Genomic DNA, 14,448 nt, shown 5'->3' with positions numbered 1-14,448 from the left:
AAAGAACCTGTTTAATAATAACTTGTACATGTTCTAATAGTGGATGTTTATTTGTTAGACAAGTTTTTCTTTATTCTGTAATATATTTTGAATCTTGTTTTTGCAATATGTTTATACTTTTTTTTCTTTTATAAAAAATTGGGTCCAAAGAAAGAAAGATTACTCAGACAGGTAATTGTTGCTGACTGAAAATCCCTCAGCAGAATAATTTTACAAAATCACAGAAAGTTAAGGATTGGAAGGGCCCTTGAAAGATCATCAAGTCCAACCGTCCCTTGTCTGAGCAGGGTCACCTGAAGTAGGTCACCTAAGAAAGCATCCAGGAGGGTTTTGAATGTCTCCAGAGAAGGAAACTCCACAACCTGCCTGGGCAGCCTGTTCCAGTGCTCTAATTTCCTACAAAACTTAAGTACATTAACTTTTAATTTAATTTTACTGTCTGTAAGAATACACTGACTTGACACAAATTTTCAAAGTAATACTTTGAAAAAAAATATGATTGTCCTTCCTTTTTGAGGCTGAGAGGTTCTTTTTAATGTTTATATTAATTTTATATATACTGTATAGTCATTACTGTAAAAGTAAAAAACAGTCCAAATTATACATTTGTAACATCTCTTAACTACTTTAAAAAAGTAACACAATCAAAGAACACTCTGTGAGATCACCAGACTGCAAGGGGAGTGGAGATTCCTGCCTCACTTTGATTCATAATGTAATTGATTTTTAGAATGTCAGAATTTCTCTCCAAACAGAAATGCCAGGTCCTGACCAGATGGGCTGATTAGGGCAACAATATTTATTTCTGTAGTTTACTGTCTGATTTTACTATCCTTTGAGTGTCAGTGCTACATCAGAATAAATGACCAGTAAAGGTCATTCAAAATGAGTTAAAATAAAAAATAAATACAAAAAATAAATACATATCTGCCTCTTCTATAGCCTCACTGGTTGCTTGTTTACTTTGACTTCTGCTCATACACACACACTCCCACCAATATGGAGCTGGCCACTTGCCAACACAAGAAATACAAAAGAGCACAAAAGGCCTTGTTACCAATAGGTACATGATGAGTACTGCCAGATGTGCACCTGCTGTAAATTTAATTCAACATGTAGCTTTTTGCCAAGTTTATGATTTTTAACAAAAAACTTAGCAGAGAAGAAGTTTTTTCTCTTGAATTTATCAGCTAAAATGCTTATGGTCAGAATTAATGCTGTATGCTGTGTTAGATGATTTTAATTTCCCATGAAGACATATTCAGAGTGATAGCAGTGATAGAAAATGCCAACACAGTTAAGATGCAAAGAGGAAACCTGTGCTGCTTATGACCAGCAAAAACAGGACTGGTGCCCTATCCCTTTCAGATGCATGGAGGTACTTCCAGTGTGAAGACACTGTTGCATCTTACTACCACTTTGCAGAGATGAGATGGAGCTTGAGACCTGCCCAGCTGCTTCTACACCACTACTTAAGTGTTTTAATTCATTCCCACACTCCCATAATCAGCTCAGAAAACCAACCAGGTCCTGGGCTGCATCAAAAGAAGCATAGACAACTGGAACACTGTGTCCAGTTCTGGAGATCCCAGCATAAGAAGAACATAATGCTCCTGAAACATGTCCAGAGGAGAGCCACTAAAATGATTAGAGGGATGGAGCACCTCCCCTATGAGCACAGGCTAAAGGAGTTGGAGTTGTTCAGCCTGGGGAAAAGGAGGCTCCAAGGTGACCTTAAAGCAACCTTCCAATATCTAAAGGGGGACTACAAGAAAGCTGGGGTAGGGCTTTTGGCACACGTGTGTAGTGAGAGGACAAGAGGAAATGGTTTAAAACTTGAAGAGGGAAGATTTAGGCTAGACACTATGAAGAAATTCTTTAATTTGAGGGTGGTGAGACACTGGCACAGGTTGCCCAAGGAAGTTGTGGCTGCCCCATCCCTGGGACTTTTCAAGGCCAGGTTAGATGAGGCCTTGAGCAACTTGGTCTAGTGGAAGGTGTCCCTGCCCATGAAGGAGGGTTGGAACTAGATGATCCCTTCCAATCCAAACCATTCTGTGATTCTAATTCCATGATCTAAATAATCCTTGATGAGAATGCACTTCCCATCCCATATGGAAACAAAGTCAATTGACAAGAAATATCATACAGATAGAGAGGACACGATTAGATGATATCAGTCTAGCATGATGGAGGGGAAACTGAGTTCTGGCCCTTAATATCAGAAGTACTTTAATACTGGATCCAGCCAGGAGCCAAGCCTAGTCCCCAGTTCTGTTAGCCAATAGGAGAACTGGAGTGCCCCAGAGGTGGTGGTTAGAGCATACTCACAGGGGACAAGATGACAGGGCTCAACCCTCTTCAGACTGAAGTAGGCTTAGAGGAAATTTTTCCTTTTTCCAGAGTAAATGCTGTTATTACTTGACAATTATGTAAATGGTAGACACCACATGTTCCTCAGGCTACATTTCAAATCTGTCAGACAGATGTTGTTAAACAAGCTCAGCTAACTTGTTACTGGACCAAATTCCTAGGGACACTTGGGCAAAGAGGTGCCTTGCACTACAGAGGGTTTTCTCACTCACCCACTTAGGGTTCATCTCACTATGGTTGGCAGCCAAAATATATGTACTTAGGGAGATTTTTAGTTGGCTGGCAAGACACCTGCCATATTTTTTAACAATGAGGGGCCCAAAAGACTCCCATGATCCCTCTTCTCTGCAGGGCCTGCAGAATACTACACATGGAAACCAAGTCATAGCAGCTGGCCTGTCTTTTGAGCCAGTGGAAGATAATCCACCAGGTGGGACTTAACAGCAGAACAGTCACTTTCCCAGAGCTCTCAGTCCTCTCCATCATAACCTGTGTCTCAGCAGAGCTCAGAATTGCACTTCACCACTCATATCACTTCCATGTGCCTTGCATCCTAACAGCCTGGAATAGTTTGCTCATTTCTGTCTGCAGTCTCTAACATTGAAACAAGCTGTTTAACAATGTATAACAGTTTTCAAGAAGTAGAGAAAGAGAACACATTCCATGGCCCAAAGTGTCTATTTCACAGCCATTTTCTTTGCTTTATATACAAATGACTGGGGTATGGAAGTAAAAGCATATTCCTTCTTTTCAAAAAGCCTGGTAATGAGTTTGTCTCTGTTTAAGAACAGCATTAACTTTTGCACTGCTATTTACATGAATTTGTGGTCTTAATTATTGCTGGGTCACACAGAGAAAAAGCTGCCCTCTTCTTTGTTAGTAATGAGCGGGTACAGGAATTATTCGTGGGTTACTGAACACATCTCTAGTCATTAGTCTGCTGTTCATTTCTGAAGAGTGTGATTACCTTAACAATCCAACCATCACAAGAAGTTTAGAGATGTAGTAGAGATTTTTTAAAAATAAAAACTCAAATTGCAAAATAAAGCAAATGTAACAACATGAGCTGGTTTTTTTTATAGGAGTACTATCTTGAAACATATATAACAAAGAAAAATGCTTAATACCAAGCTCATTGAAGGAAAAGACTGCAAAAATTTTAGGTACTTCTATGTGTGATCTCCAGAAACAAACAACAACAAAGAAAAACCCCAAAGCCCCCAGACACGTAAGTAGAATTAAAAGCCAGTTCATTGATTTATTCCATACACACCATTCTTCTTTCTTCATTGGTCTTTAGCGTCTTGCATACAAAGATGGAAATGCACGTCTGCACCATTCCACGAGTTCCACTTTACCACACAGTCATCAAACTATATCCACATAAAGCACACTTATTGATTTCTTATACTAAAGACACAGATTATATCAACAATTCTGCACAATGAATCCGTTGGCATAATCTTGTACTCCTGTGCAGCAATGTATTCAAGAGCTTCACCTCTATCACACCCAGGTTAACACAAGAGGTTGTTTTCAACCCTGCATATCACTAGCTTCATTCTGCTGCCTTCATGTTGAAATAAATGAAAAACAAGTCCTGTGAAAGCGTGAACAAATTGGTAAAATAACTAATAAACTGCAGAAATCTTTTCTTTACAAACTTACCCCATTCTCCACATTTTCTTCTGACTGAACTGGGTCACTTGCAGCACATACAGATTACGTTTTCCCAGGTCTCCCTTATTAAGCGCTACCTTTCAATATATTATGTAAATTGTAACTAGAACTACTGAATTTATTTGTTTCCAATAAATTACTTGTTGGATTTGGCACTTTCTCCATTAATGACTTACCCAGGAACCAGAAGTAATCTTGATGGATTTAATTGTTACATATAATTTTCATTCTAGGTTATGTGATTTATCACATTTTCTTTTAGTGTTCATTATCTTATCAATGGTTTTGCAAATTTAGTAGACTTACATAAGATTCCATCATGAATGAAACTGAATCATGATGGAATGCAAAAGAATCCCTCACTTAAAATGCCCATTTAAATTACAGTCTATAGGGAATATTTGCTATAAGTATTGTACAATCAATGAGCTTCCTCAATGCTTAACTTTTTAGCTCTCTAAATATTTAAAACAAAGTATGTATTGACAAACAAACTCCCTGTTTTGTTACAGGAAGGTGAAAGAGCTGTAATCTAAAATAAAATATCTAATGAATAGGGGCAGTGTCTTAATTGCCCTTTTTTAAAGGGGACTTTTACAGATAGAACCACGTATCCATTTGACTCTTTGATAAGGAAATCTAATGCTGTATGCCACATATATGAAGAGCATGTGATCAGTGTTTTGTGTGATGCTGTGACCGAAAGCCACAGCACAGACACCATCTGAGAAGCTACAGGAGGACAGGAAAGGCTCTCCTGGGCAGAGGAACATAAAGCAGACAAGAGGGTTATCATGGACCATTATCTTCTCCAACTTACAAACAGTACATCTCTAAAAGGAGCACTATCTCTTAGACTGAATATGTTCTTAGAGTGACCATCAATTAAACAATTAAAAAAGGTGATACCTGATGACTTACCATGATAGTACAGTTAGAACCTTTTCCAACATTTAACCTGTAGCCTTACAGAAACAAATCTCTCAAATCAATTTTTCCCCAGAAGCACCTGAGTCCACACTGATAAAGCAGTAAGCTCCACACTAAAGACTTAAATTTTAAAAGAGCAAAATCATAAGAATTTAACACTAACACAAGAAATTTTATTCAAATGTGTTATCCATTCAAACATTGCAATGAGTAATTAATCAGTAAATGAACTGATCAGTAAAAGTCACCGTGTTGATGTGGCAGACTTCATTTTGCCTCAGCAGGCCCTGTAGCCATCTCAAAAGCAAAAGCATCCACAGATGTTATCTTTCTGAGTTACAGCAAACACACTGAATGTACACTTCACAACTATGTTAACTTTGTTGTGACTGAAAGAGAATGTCATTATGTTATTAATAAAAAATTGGATCAAAATACACATGCATTTCAATATAGCTTTTTACTGAGTACCAGATTCTCAATTAAATGTTACTTTAGCTTGTACACATCAAAGTGCAGAACAATCCCTATGTCCTTTTTTACTGTGCAAGCTAGACTGGTCTTTATGGAACTCTCAGTGGCTATTCTTGGACTAGAAGAGAATATTTTAGCAGTTTTCACTTCCAGACTGCCTTAGTATTTGTCTTACATAATTGCAGCAGATTTTGTTGTTTCTGTAGCCAATGTGACTTACAGAATCAGAGGCCTCTGAACATGACATTCTGCAGAAGAATGCACACAGAATGGTCATTCAGAGGAGTTTTATCCACAGCTTGCCCGTGCCTAAACTTCCTTTGAAAAGAATGAAATGCAGGTTTAAATTCTTGGCCCCCAGACAGCAGAAACATCTGACTCTTGACATTGCTGATTGAGAAACAAGAGGTCATTCAGCTTGCAAAGGTTTTACATTCAAAGCTCCAATTAAGTAAACACAATGCAAGAGGCTCTATCAAACCAAGAAATAAATGCAATTTAACATCAGGAATACTATGAAATGTAGCAGGGAAAGTGATGAGGAAGACTTATTTTTCAAAAACCTTAGTATATAATGGAGAACATCTTAAGATAAGAGTGGAGAAGCAGCATGCTGAAAAGTAGTGATGTATCACACTATGAAACAAAAACGAAAGTCGGAATATAAGCAGACAAGAGAAGGCAGAGTTCATCACATCTGTCAGTATAAACTGACCTTACCATGTAAATTATCAAGACATAATTTGCTGGCAATTAAGACCGATAGTTCAGGGTTTCTCTTCCATGATGCGTGGCTATAAAGGAATTAAAATAGTTTTTTTAAAAAGTAAGGTTGCAAAATGACAACAAGTTTTATCACCTCAAGAATCCTATTGAAGAAAACAGATAAAGTGGGTGCCCTTATTGATTTCTGGCCAGACAAAACCTATTCTTCATTGTGTGTACATTTTGTTTTAAAACTAATGTCTGTGTATATCTGGCAAGAGAAGTGGTATCTTTTATTTCCCTTCTGTAAGGTATATGAATTTGACAGGTAAATCCACTTTTTAGAATAGTCTCTCAGTAATGAATTTAGTTCATAGAATCATAGAATCATAGAATTGGCTGGGTTGGAAGGGACCTCAGAGATCATCGAGTCCAACCCTTGAACCACCGTTGCGGTTGCTAGACCATGGCACTGAGTGCCACATCCAGTCTTTTTTTAAATATCTCCAGGGACGGAGAATCCACCACTTCCCTGGGCAGCCCATTCCAATGACGGATCACTCTTTCCGTAAAGAAATTCTTTCTAATATCTAACCTAAACTTCCCCTGGCACAACTTAAGTCCATGCCCTCTTGTCTTGTTGAAAGTCGTTTGGTAAAAGAGCCCAACCCCCACCTGGCTACACCCTCCTTTCAGGTAGTTGTAGAGAGCGATGAGGTCTCCCCTGAGCCGCCTCTTCTTTAGGCTGAACAACCCCAGTTCTCTCAGCCTCTCCTCGTAGGGTCTATGCTCGAGTCCCTTCACCAGCCTGGTTGCCCTCCTTTGGACCTGCTCCAGGACCTCGATATCCTTCCTGAACTGGGGGGCCCAGAACTGGACACAGTACTCCAGGTGTGGCCTCACGAGGGCTGAGTACAGGGGCAGAATCACTTCCTTGGACCTGCTGGCAATGCTGTTCCGGATACAGGCCAGGATGCCATTGGCTTTCTTGGCCACCTGGGCACACTGCTGGCTCATGTTCAGCTTCTTGTCGATCCAGACTCCCAGGTCCTTTTCTGCCTGGCTGCTCTCCAGCCACTCTGTCCCCAGCCTGTAGCGCTGCATGGGGTTGTTGTGGCCAAAGTGCAGGACCCGGCACTTGGCCGTGAACAGGTGGAACAGATCACCACATTGTTAAATTAAAGAAATGAGCAGACCTGACCCAGCTAATGCCAGAAAACTAAAATCCATATTCTCCTTGTAGCTTTGAAACTGAAGCAGAGAGAAAAAATATCCATCAGTGGAAGTGTACTCTCTGGTAGCAATATGTCACCCCAATATCTTGCAGAAGGACCTCATCAATGAAAGCCCAATGTCTGCCTCTTGACACCACAGTATCTTTCCAATTGAATGAATATTTTCCTGACAACAACTACTATTTTTGTCTCTTTTTAATTTTTTTAAACGACCTCCATAGTGAAAAATCTCATGCAGTTTTCAAATAGCAATAGTTTCTTAAATATTTACCAGTCATGCTTGGAATAATAACTGGTTTTAGTCACTGCTTCTGAATGTTATCTACCTCATAATACAAGTAACAGAAAGTGATGATAAATTCCATTAAAAGCTTAAAAAAATAATAGACAAAGATTTTCCTGAGATGGTGGGAAACATTAAATAGAAGTGGAAGGTCAGACCATAGATAGCTGCTCATGATCTGTAGCTCAGACACAGTCAGCTGTCATTGCAAGTATGCTTTGCATTCCCTACAGCCTTCAGGAGAGGACTGTCAGCTTTCAGGACAACCAAATAGTGTAAGATAAACAGATACAAAAATAGGTTTTAAGAGGCTACTGATTTCAGGCTACTGATTTTTCATTTTCCCTTGTTTACACAGACATATCTATGTAAAGCCCAGCAAAAAAGTTTTGTGCCACAAGAGAAAATAGAGAGTTTGTATCAGTGCTGAATTGCACAGTATTGTTATACAGTCACTTTTTCCATGTCTTGACAGAAGAAGAGGTTAGTGATGAACCAAATCAGGAATCAATATCCTTCGGGTCATTAGAGCAAAAGTATACTTAGAAAAGAATTGGCTATAGAAGTAATAGAAGTGCTTAAAGTAGACAAAGCATCAATAAACATTATCAGACTTCTGCTAGGAAATACCTGAACCTTTAAATTACATTTATACATGCTCAGGAACTTTAAAAGAGCTTGTGAAGGAACAAAATTCCACTGTTTCTAAAAGACAGAGACAATGTAAGAAACTAAATAAGGTGATTTAATATAAGAATTGCTATGGAGAGTGAGAATCTTAAGAAATAGTTTAAAGAATAAAAAGTCTTATTGAAAAGCATAAGAAAATGTTTTAAAGGGTGATATGAGGGTTACATAGTGTACACCACTCTGGGGCATCTTGGTGCCAGCATATTGAAGAGAAACTGCAAAGAGCCTCAGAATTCAATTGTCTAGAATTTGTGGGTTTGCTTTTGAGAAAAAAGCAAAACAGCAATATAGTTATAACTTTGAGGATACATTGTGGAGTTCAGAACAAGGGATTCAGACTACTCATCCTTTAGCATCAAATGAGAAGCTAAACAAGGTGGTGTGATTTCCTTTGCTCCAAATCCATTCAGGCTCTTAGTCTTGAGCCTTAGAGTGCTATGGGAAGAGCTGCGCTTCACCTAGCAGGAAGCTACAGAGAGACATTTTTATTCTCTTTTTTTAATAGATGGTGTCAGAACCAATAAGATCTGGCAGACTCATTGTACTGCTACCAATATCTAAATCTGCAGAAGTAAGTAAATAATGAGTTGAGCACCAGAGTGCTCTTCATTTGAGTTGTAGTTATTTCCATGTGCTTCATGTGGGCAATTAAGCCAGGCAACTTGGCCTAGATAAGGAAAAGCTTAACTAGACTATATGGGATTCCATTCATTTAGAGGACACTGTCAGTTTCAGGAAGACTGTGCTGGAACAAGCAGTAGAAGGAAGGATGAAAAATGTCAGTGAAACAAAAAGCAAGGACTACAACCTTAACATAGCTTCTCACTGGGCTTTCAGCATAGACTGATGACTCTGATGATTAATGTTTTGACAAATGAGACAACTAAGTACAGATTAAACTTTAAGCCTAATTTAATTCAGATAATAATAAAAAGCACAGCATTAACTTCTAGTAGTAGAATGGACTATGATTGGGAGAAAAAGAGAAGAAAATCTTGAGATCAAAAACACCACCCATAAGTTCAAAGACATAGAGTGCTTATCAATAAGGCCTGTCTCTATCTTATCTTCAATATAATATCTGAGATAAAGAAATTAAAGCAAAATGGAAAATATTTATATAAATATTGACATTCTTTGACACTATATGAATTTTTTGTGTGTATGTAGGCACCTGTAAGATTCTATTGCAACCAGTTAAAATGTCACTAGTACCAAAAAAACGCAATGTATTCTCCCATAGCTTTATTGGGAATGATCATTTCCAGATAACTCATTTTTCCAACATATTATTGGAACTATATTATCTATAGGATACTAAAACTCCTTCTGAATACAGACATTGCAAGCCTATAAGTCACTGACTGCTATATATATACAGTGAGATAAGAATTTAAAGTGAAAATAATGTATTTCTCAGTATTCCATGTTATACTAAGCTCAATATTTTAAATACATGGTCCCTATACCTACCTAGAAACTTGAATATATTATTTCTATACACTATATGGAAAAAAATCATCACTTCAGGATGCATGATAGAGCCATCTATTGCACAGTGAAATGGTGACTGTGGGTTTGTACATTATGTAAATATTAATCATGGCAGCAGCAATATCAGATGTCACATAGTAACATAGTTGTCAATATTCAACAGTTCCTAGAGCAAGCACTTGTGACACCAAGCCATGTCATGCTAAAAGGGACATTTAATAAAAATACCATTAGTACATGACATTTTAACACATACAAAAACTTTATTTATAAAAAATGGAATATTCTTACATTGGCACGTTTATAAAAGCTATAGCTTCATTTAAAACTTCTTTCTTTTGATGCTGCAGAATCACCAGCTGCTCCTTTGAAATGTAGCTGAACCAAATCACACTCAATTGACATTAGTGATAACCCATTCACTCTCCTGTCCCAGAGTTGACCTCAGACTGGTTTTGATCAGAACTAGTTTAGGTAAAAGATCATTCACCTTCACAGGCTGACAAGGAGAGTCAGGTAAATTGAAAGCTATTTATGTCAGCATTTCAGTATGGTATAGCTATTACAAATATCTATACAATCAGCATTGTATAAAGTAGATTCTATGCTGTCTGAACTTTCAGTTGATGAGCAGTTGATCAGAGATTAATATTTTAATATCCAGCTAAACAGCTAAAAAAATTCATCAGTATACACAGACCTTTTTTTTTCTTTTTTTTTTTTTTTAATATCCTAGGCTATAAATTGAGAGCAGCAGCAGCTTTCATGCCAATGGTATCAAATATGGGATCAATGCCTGTGAGAAATTCAAAGTGACTTCAGGTAGCAATGTCCTAAGCTACTTTACTCTGCTGACTGTTACAAGATTGTGGATTTGGATATGCATTTTAATTTGACCTTTTACAGCCACATTACACACATTGCACTCTCACCAATGGTTTTCCTGTGTTTGCTCTGAAGTAAACCGTCTAAACCTAGGAACTGGCATTGTCTAAATACACTACTATTTCCCAGGTGCTAAATGTTTCTTGGGGAAAGTTGTCTAATCAAAATATGTGCATGTACAGCAAAAGAAACAATTACATTACAAATTGGGTTTGGAAAGGCTTAAGAACCCCAGTTCCAGTGGATTGATGTTAAAAACAATACTTTTCTGTGCACAGTTGGGGGCATTCTATCCAAGCTGCAAATCCACAAAATTTATTTCTTTGCAATGCTGACACAAATAGATTTCAATTTACCTGACTCTTTGGGACAATATATTCCAGTTTCAAAGGTCTAAAACTCAGCACATGAAAACAATGTGTTTTCAGAAGCACACCATGCAGAGCATCTAGTTTTCAATAAATCAGTTTTGTCATATGAGATACAGCATTATAAAAGTACTAAATTTTTTCCCTCTGTGCCATCCACCAATAGAAACTAGATTGCAAAGACAAATAGAGCAAATCTCAGCCATCAGTTATGGCCATGTATCCCTACTGCCTTTAGATGGAGTCACACAGATGTAATGAATGGCAGAATTTTGCTGATTTAGGCAGACAGCTACACTGGTTTGGTGATCACAGGAAGTTTTTGTGCAATTACAGATTCTAGTTCACATAATATATTTAGAGGTTGTCACCCTCAGCTCTGACTGATGGGTGCAATACATGTTTTGTTGCATATGAATACTGTAACCAGGAACAATAAGCAGAACAAAAAAAAAAGCAAAATTTAGAAATTAAAATATCAGAATAACATCTAAAAAAAGACCTTACCAGGTCATTTAATGACCTGTTTCAAGGCCAAATAAAGTACACCTGTCTCATACCTTGGAGACCTTTGCATGGCTTTTTCTTAAAGACCTTCAAAGGTGAAAACTTCATAGGAACAGAATCTCAAAATTATGAGACAGTTAAAACTTCCTTCCCTTTAATTTTTATAAATTTTTATACTGTTTAATGTTGTGTGCCAGCAACAAACCCTGAGAGAAATAAGAACAGGTCAAAGTGTATTGGCTCCAAAAAATACTGATTTCAAAGTTCTTCTATCAGCCAAAGTTATAAAAAATTGATTTTTTAAGAATTAGAGACTCTGTGTTTTTCTTCTGAGTTCTTAACTTATTTTGATAAAAGCAGGGAAGAGGGAAGCCAACTCAAACAAAAGCAATCTTGATAAACACAATGAAATTCAATGCCTCAGAAAGAAGCAGATGCCCAGACATCAGTGAGAAAAATATTCAGGAAATTGTTTAAAATGCCTCACTCCTCTCTCAAGTATCAGTAACAAAATGAATGAAGCACTTCATTTCTGCTTATCTAGAAGTTCTGGATATTCTGAGAGGCTGTTAAGCATATAGCTTTAGTGCATGAAAAATGCATGCTAGTCACGTTGGTTTTCTGTCAGGTACTTAACACACTGTGTATAAATCAGCTTCAAGATATAGAGTTTAATCTTTTCTGGTTTTATTGTTTTACCATTTCATTTATTTATCTTACGTTCTGTGAAGATGGAACTTCAACTTGAAATTTTGCCTTTGTTAGGCCTGAGTGTCAATGCTACACACACCCCTCAGACAACCACTTCAATAGGAATGACACCATTAGGCTTTACAGACATCATTTCCTCTGTGGATCAGTGTAATCATACTGAGTGTGCATTCAGAACAGTAATGTCCTTTGGGCAAGGGCTACTTCTCATTGTCTGGGCAATATCAAGCATGGTGTAACCTCTTGTATTCAAACCCTCTAGGTGCTACCATAGAATTTATGTTATTTGTTTTCTCTACTGGCAAGAAATAGTAATTGATTAATCAAGTATATAGCTATGTTCTATCTGCTTTGTTTTCACTTTTCTTGAAACACAGCAGAGACACCTACAATGAGAAAACTTTCTTGGGGCCTGTGGGCCACCGTCTTCTTATAGTGGGCCCTGAATCCTAGAAACACCTTCAGAAAACAAACCAAACAGGAAAATCTCTTATGATCCATGTTATAAGTAGGCAGTGATATTTACTCTCACTGCACTGATTTCTGTGCCAGTTTTGTTCTGTCTTCCATGTTCACACTTCCCTTTCCTTTTATTACTGCATACTGATGTCTGAACCTAAATTCATTCCTTCTTTCTTTCCTTCTTGCTTTCCTTCCTTATTTCTCATCCTCAGCCTTCATCCTAGTTTCTCTGTCCTAGGGGTGTCTCAGAATTTCTAACTTTTTTTGACTCTCCAAGGTCCAGCACCTCTCCAATACACAGTGTTTAGTGTTTAGATGCTATGAATGAAACAATTAAGGTTAAAAGATCTTATCTCATAGGAAAATTCACAATCTTAATTCTAAAATCTCGTGCCTTGGAGAATCTCCCCACACTGTTAAAGCTTTCATCCATACTCTATCCTGTTTTAATAATCATCAGTTTCTTTCACACTCTACATTGCTATCATTCCCTGAAATCAATTTTCTCTTCTAATGTGAGATTTGCATTTCCTGATTTGTGAATGTATAACCTTATACCTTTGGTTTTGTCATAAGCATGTTTTCAGTATTATCAGTTGTTATGTTCAAATATGTTACCTGGCACATAAGATGTGCAGAAAGACCTTGGTCTTTTATCTAGAAAAAAGATCATCTCCTTTGCATGTATAGTTTCCACAACAAGTTCTATTTTAAACAGGGGCTGATCTGTCTTTATACATCTAAACACAAGACTTAAGTGACTAATTTGCAGACTCTGAATCCTGTTTGGCAAAGATGCTCAGCAGCCCTGAACTGTAACCTCAGTTTCAGACAGACCCTTTACTCTTGCACGCTGTCCCAGCTGCCTAAAGCATCCTGCTGTCCAGGAGATGGATGCTGTGAATGCTTCCCAACCCTCACAAGGAATATATATGCCTAACAGTGCCATGAGTTTCTCCCAACTCTCAGGCATTACATTGGTAAGCATTCTACCTCTCAAGCAACATTTGCACTTGGCCGTGTTTTTTTCAGAGATATATTTAGTACAGATAGAAAGATAGAAAGATTTAGTACAGATAGATAAGCTTGCTAGAGATATTTATTTTAAAATACTTCATCAGAATAACTCACCAAGATGTCTTGGTTCATTTCTAAGGCTATACCAAGGCAAAATGTGTTGGTAGAAAAGTGAAATAAATGCCATATGCTTAGTCACAGGCACCCACCAGAGTGCCCGATCAAGGCAAGCTACTTATACCACATTCCTGGGGCTCATTTGGAGACAAGCTTGTCTCCCTTGCCTCCTTGTCTCCCTTTGTAGTAATTTGAAACAAACAGGCAGCTCTAAAGTATGTTTTATCTAGACTCTTTTAGGTGTTTACTTTAAAATTATCTGAATCACAGTCTACAAATGCCTGTTTCTACATTCTCTCTAAAAGAAAACTACAGTGCCTAGCTCGGAGCTGAATATTTACACTGGAGAGATCTGCATTTGCTGAGGTGAATTCAGGCCTTAAAGTTTAAATAGACAAGACAAAGAATAGAGTTTCAATAGCATGAACAAAAACCTGTCTTGCATCAGCATCTTGCACTACATCCTGAGATTTTTATCTTTGCAGAAAAAGGGGTTACCAGAGGGACTTGGCCTTTT

The sequence above is a fragment of the Calypte anna genome, chromosome 3 (assembly GCF_003957555.1).
Source record: "Calypte anna isolate BGI_N300 chromosome 3, bCalAnn1_v1.p, whole genome shotgun sequence".
In the NCBI taxonomy this organism is placed as follows: domain Eukaryota; kingdom Metazoa; phylum Chordata; class Aves; order Apodiformes; family Trochilidae; genus Calypte; species Calypte anna.
The sequence above is the reverse complement of the archived record's forward strand: the minus strand, read 5'-3'. Positions refer to the sequence as shown.